We start from the raw sequence: 6,000 nt of genomic DNA on the forward strand, positions 1-6,000 counted from the left end.
TCTTAGATTAATTTGGATTGAAAACAACTATTTCACTCAACTATTCTATTAATCTAAGCAACTCATAAGAACAAGATAATTCAAATCAAACTTTTTCATGTAATTAGTCTAACCTTTAAACTAATACAAAACATGAATGTATTGACAATTATCTTTGAAATTGTATTAGCATGAACATTACCACATCAAAAACAAGTTTATAAGTTCAAAAACATCTTAGGGTAATGTTCCTAGTCCAATTCCAGCCAAAAAAGTCGAATTTATGTTGTCTGGGGGTCCAACTCGTCGAGTGTACTAACCAACTCGGTGAGTTGGATGCTTTTTGCCTTGGACTCGTCGAGTCACTTCATGGACTCGGCGAGTCTGCTGGGCAGACAGCATCAAAACTCGATTTTTCAGCTCCATTTGCAAGTATAACAAGAAAACAAGCCTAGGCTCTGATACCACTGTTGGGTTATGAGCATTCTAACACTCCTAAATGTACATGCAACCCTAAATACCTTGGATCTATGTTTTCTCTATTATACATGCAAATATGAACATCCAAGGTATTATCCTAATCTAGCATACAAAACTATCAATATAACAAGATAGAATACATACCGCTTTGATGTAGAATCTCTTCATGAAGCTTGAGTGCCTAGTGCCCCAAGTGTGACACCTCAAGTGGTTCACACAGCATCAAATACACTTGGAATAACTTGAGAGAATTCTGCACTTCATGAAAATCGACTAGCCCTTTACTTCTCTCTCTAGTGCCGATTTTGTCAAGAATAATATCTTTATATAGTGTTACAATTAGGGCAAACCCTAATTGTCATGACTTTTCATTTCCTTGGATCCATGGGTTCAAATACACCATGGAGCATCCATGGAGCATCATATGGGTTTTGGCCCAACTAGATAATCCATGGAGCATTAGCCCACTATACAAGTATGGATGATTTGCACAATCAACCCATATATTTAATTAGTCTTCTTTTGATCACTTAATTAATCCTAGATTAATTCTTGATAAATACTAATTAAATAATCTTATTATTCTTATTATTAATATACTAGAACTTATAATATATTAATAACCATAAGTGTCTTATTTCTCTCATTATAGTCTATCCAAGTGCATGATGCCATGCAACCCAAATGGACCATGCCGGGTCAGGTCAAGTCTTACCAATTATAGTTATGGACTTAGACATTAATCCAACAATTCTTGTAGCCTTAGGGATACTAGATGCTATGCTGGAGTGGGAATGACTATTGGTATTAGTAACTGCTAAGTGTATGCTTTAAAAATTGTCTATGGTTAGGATCTTAAAGCCTTAGAATAATTGATTTTGCCTTATTTCCTGTTCCTTGTCTGACTGTGCTCCAAGGGTAGAGTCTATTATTCGACAGTCTATTAGATCATGTTCTGTGTATAATTTGCATACATAAGACAATCGGCAGTGAGGGTGGATGTGGATTATGAGTTGTGGTATGTGGGCTGAATGTTCCATGATAGTTTTATGGGTTGGAGAGTTACTGCACGAATTTTGTTTGCTTTGTGCTTTGTGAAACTCTTGGATAATGGGAGTCAGCTACCATGTGAATATGATAATATTCAAGAGGTGGACTGTTGGAATCATGAAGTGTTCTTCAGCAGTTGATGGCATGGTGAGGTTGGGAACCTAAGAAAACCTAGGAAATGCTCCAGTGAGTTTAGTGAGTCGATTTGGTGAGGTTGGTGCTTTGGTTTGAGGAAGTGACTTAGAGTATGCGGGAGGATTGCTGAGGAAAGTATGGATAGGTGTGGAAGTTATTATTGGGCTTGTACTACTGAAAGCATAGGTTCCATGCTCGAATTGGTAAGAGTCTTGGAGAATCTAAGAAGCTTATGGGAAGGAGAATTCTTGGTTATACTTTGATTGTGGGGATAACTACTTTTCCAGATGAGGATAAGCACACATGGGGAAGGACCAAGGTTTGGTCCTGGCTCCGATGGTTAGCGAGTTAGTGGAAGGATTGCAAGTGATTTGAGTTCGTGTTGGATTACGGAGACGGAAAGTGTTTTCCACACTAGTCCCTACTCCTTAGGAGTTAAGGTTCAATTCTCCTTGGATCTCTTGTATCAGGAGGCAAGGATTGATTGTGTGATCTATTACGCTTTCAGGATTGGAGACTATGTATTGGGAGTAGTTTTTAGCCTGATTTAAAGCAGAGGTTGCTTCAGCTACTGCAGTTTAACCATTAACGATTGAGTTGGTGAGTGTGTCAGGGTGCGAGACACTGAATGACATGATTTCTAGAGCCTGAGAGCGAGAGACTGATTTGGAGCACAATGGGAAGAGGGGACCATATCGGGTGGATATATTAGAGGGGCCCGGGAAGAGACCCAAGATTTCAGATCAGCTTTTGAGAGGCCATTAAGGCCGGATTTAGTGCAGCACTTGCGCGAGACTACACGATAGAGTTTTCCTTTCCAAGGGTTTGGGTAAGTATGTATCTGGGTTTGTTTCCCTTCTTGTGTTTTAGGTTATATCTTCAAGTGATGTCATATGTCATTTGTATGCCGTGAAGTATTAGTGGTTACCGAAAGGTCATATCCCTATTTACGGGTTGGGAGTGTTCAATATTATCTTGGTTTATGGTCGAGATCGGTTTCGGCGTATTATGTGGAAGGTCTATGGATAGGGCTCTGTAGGATGGTTATTCATCATCGTCAGGATTCGGTGGTTTTAGTAACCATTATTGATTGGATGATGAAAGTGCCAGGGAAGTGGCTCGTTGATGAGGTATTGGTTGGAGCACCTGTCTTTTGGTCTTCAAGATTTGAGTGTGGTATCATTTCAAGCATCAGGGGCTCTCGGTTTCACAGGGATTCCGGAAGTGTTCATCTGGTCTTTAGAAGTTGTACGGTCTTTGGGGGATTGGATAGTGATGGAGTTATAGTTGGTAAACACTAGTTGTCGTTGGATTGATCGTTGTAAGGTAAAAACGACTGGGAAACCTTCAAATTTTGTGTGCTTTGAGAGTGTAGTCGATTCAAAGTGGGGAAGAACCATCCTAGGATAAGTTTTGCATCCTTATCGGGAAGAAAGACGGCCTAAGAGGCTATTGGGATTAAGGATTGTGTGAGTTGGAAGTCTAGGAAAGTTACAAACATTGAGATTGCGTTCTCTTGGTTATTGATAATAGGCTTCGGGGAACTAGGTTGGGGTCCCATGCATACCTCGAGTTCAGCACGGGGTGTTCATTCGAGTGTGTGCTTGACTCTGAGTGTATTTGAATTGATAGATTGGGGGTAAGGAATAGGGTTGCGATTATGGTGAGGTGAAAGTGTTGTAAGACTATGGGGGAGCCGTAGCATTCACTAGTAGTCAGTTGGGGTGAAAGTGTTGTAGTACTGCGGGGGAGCCGTAGCATTCACTAGTAGTCATTTAGGGTGAAGGTGTTATAAGACTACGAGGGAGCCATAAAATTCGCTAGTAGTCGGATAATGTGGGAAGTGTTGTAAGACTGTGGGGTGGCCATAGCATTCACTAGTAGCCAGATAGTGTGGCAAGTGTTGTAAATTTGTGGAATGACCTATAGCATTCATGAATTTTTTTTAGATAATTAGGATAGGGTGGGCCAGTTCACAAGATTGTAGGTAGACCACAACATGATTGGAATCAAGAAATGGTAGGTCGTTGGAGACCGGGCATGATGTAAGACTATAGTTATTATGGTAACGTTCAGTTTTCGCATTGGATTCAGTGGCAACAGGTTGTCAAGCTACTATGATCAGATGGACTAGAAGGATTGATGGATCCATGAGTGGCGACATAGCTAGGGTAGTTATTTCTAGTCGAAGTTGCTTTTGGAGGTCACATGGGAAGACTACAAGAATACTCGTTGGCTCAGCAACCGGTCAAGAATCTAGTATTCTGGGTGTGGCCAGACAATTGGATCCAAAGAGGCATCAGTTTCTAAGTAAAATAGCTAGGAGGCTGTGTGATTTTCCAAGTAGTGGTAGTGTAACGACCCAATCTTCATGTCCAAAAATTTCATTTTTAAAACATTATTTTAGAAAATGTTAATAGATAAAGATATTGTTTGATCAAGCTACGTCACAACATAAACCATGTTCAAAAGTAAAGTCATACAATCAATCGAAACATCAGAGTATAAATCCCAGAGAAATCTAATGAATGCGGAAACTCGTGTGTGTGCATAATGTGCCACTACCGAGCTAGCTCCTTCCCCTTCGATGAAGACGTACCTGAAACCAAAACTGTAAACTGTAAGCACAAAGCTTAGTGAGTTCCCCCATTGTACCACAAACCATACAATCACATAACATACATAAATTTTCAGGCATATCTGGGTGCCCGACCTACCCCTTCGGTCCTCTCGACCGGATACGGCCTAGCATATATGGGTGCTAGCCTCCCCTTCGGTCCTCTCGATCGGATACTGCCTAGCATATCTGGGTGCTGGCCCCCCTTCGGTCCTCTCGACCGGGTACCGGGACTATTTTACCCCCTACTACTACCACATAGCACATATATCATATAGTCTATCTAGCATGGTTGGGCATGAATGCCCCTTCAGCCCTATCGACCGGTAACCTGGGCACTATCTCCCTTACTATCACTAGCACATAGCATCATATCATAAAAACACATAAACATAACATAGGTAGTAGCAATCCCTAGATGAATATCACAGAGACAATCATCTAATCATACATCTCCTACTGGTGGGCCGGCATTGTGGCCTTAGACCCACCACTACTGGAAGGTAACTCACCTCGGAGTAACTGCTGATCTTCATGGGAATAGTCTGACTGCTATTGCTGCTGTTCCAGAAATCCTCCGGCTGTATCCTCACCAAACACTTAGTCAAAAACTGCTAACTAACCTTTGGGTAAAATGACCATTTTACCCCTGATCATGCCCTAAGTCAAAGTCAGAGTCAACTTCCAGTTGACCCGACTCACCGAGTTGGCTCGCCAACTCGCCGAGTCCATGTCCAAACGACTGACCTGAATTATGTTTCTACTCGTCGAGTTAGGCATCTACTCGACGGGTTCTCCTTCCAAACTGATGTTCAAGTCCTTCATCCTACTCGCCGAGTTGTATGAACAACTCGCCGAGTTCATCTTCATCCGAAGAACAAGTTATACTGTGACTCGCCGAGTTGTATGAACAACTCTCCGAGTCTGATGTTGATCTAAGGAGATTGCCTTGAACTCACTGAGTCTGGTCATCGAGTCGCCGAGTTCCACTATGGGTGAGTTTTGGCTTCCAACTCACTGAGTCCATCCTGGACTCACCACACGACTTGACATAACAAAAAGGGGAAAAACCCAGAGACTCGCGACTGGACTCGCCGAGTCAGATGAGTGACTCGCCGAGTTCGCTCCATGCAAGAGCTAAAAATGCGATTTTGCTTGAATCCAATCCATGTCATTCGTAGATCTGGGCTCCTAGAGCATGAATAACACGTAAAGTTTCCAACTTTACGTGTAAATATCCATTTATGGGGTTTTAGGGTTCAAAAAGCACCAAAAGAGTAGATCTAAGGTTCATATGCAATATGGGCTCATAAAGGTAGTGGATCTGAGCTCCTGGAGCTCAACTATGCTTGGATCTAGGGACCAATCAACTTATTTCGAAATATTATGCATATACAAGCTTGGAAATGAGTCATGATGGACTTTAATGGGGCCATAACCATGGAGACAAGGGGGAAAACGAGCCCTACCTTAGATATCACTCTGAAATTGCTCCCAAGTGTTTGACCTCCTCTTCTTCTTCTTCTTGATCTCCTTCCCCACTCACTCCAAATCTCCAAGAGGACACACCAAATGGCTTCAAATCCACAAAACAAGGCTTAGAACGAGGTATATGGTTCTTAGGGAGAATGGGGACTGGCTTGGGGGCAGAAAGGGGGATTAAATAGGGTGCAAACCCCTGAGACTTAGGGTTTCATCCAACAACGGTGACTTGCCAAGTCCAGGATATGGACTCGCCG

The sequence above is a fragment of the Lactuca saligna genome, chromosome 5 (genome assembly GCF_052625555.1).
Source record: "Lactuca saligna cultivar CGN05327 chromosome 5, ASM5262555v1, whole genome shotgun sequence".
Classification (NCBI taxonomy): domain Eukaryota; kingdom Viridiplantae; phylum Streptophyta; class Magnoliopsida; order Asterales; family Asteraceae; genus Lactuca; species Lactuca saligna.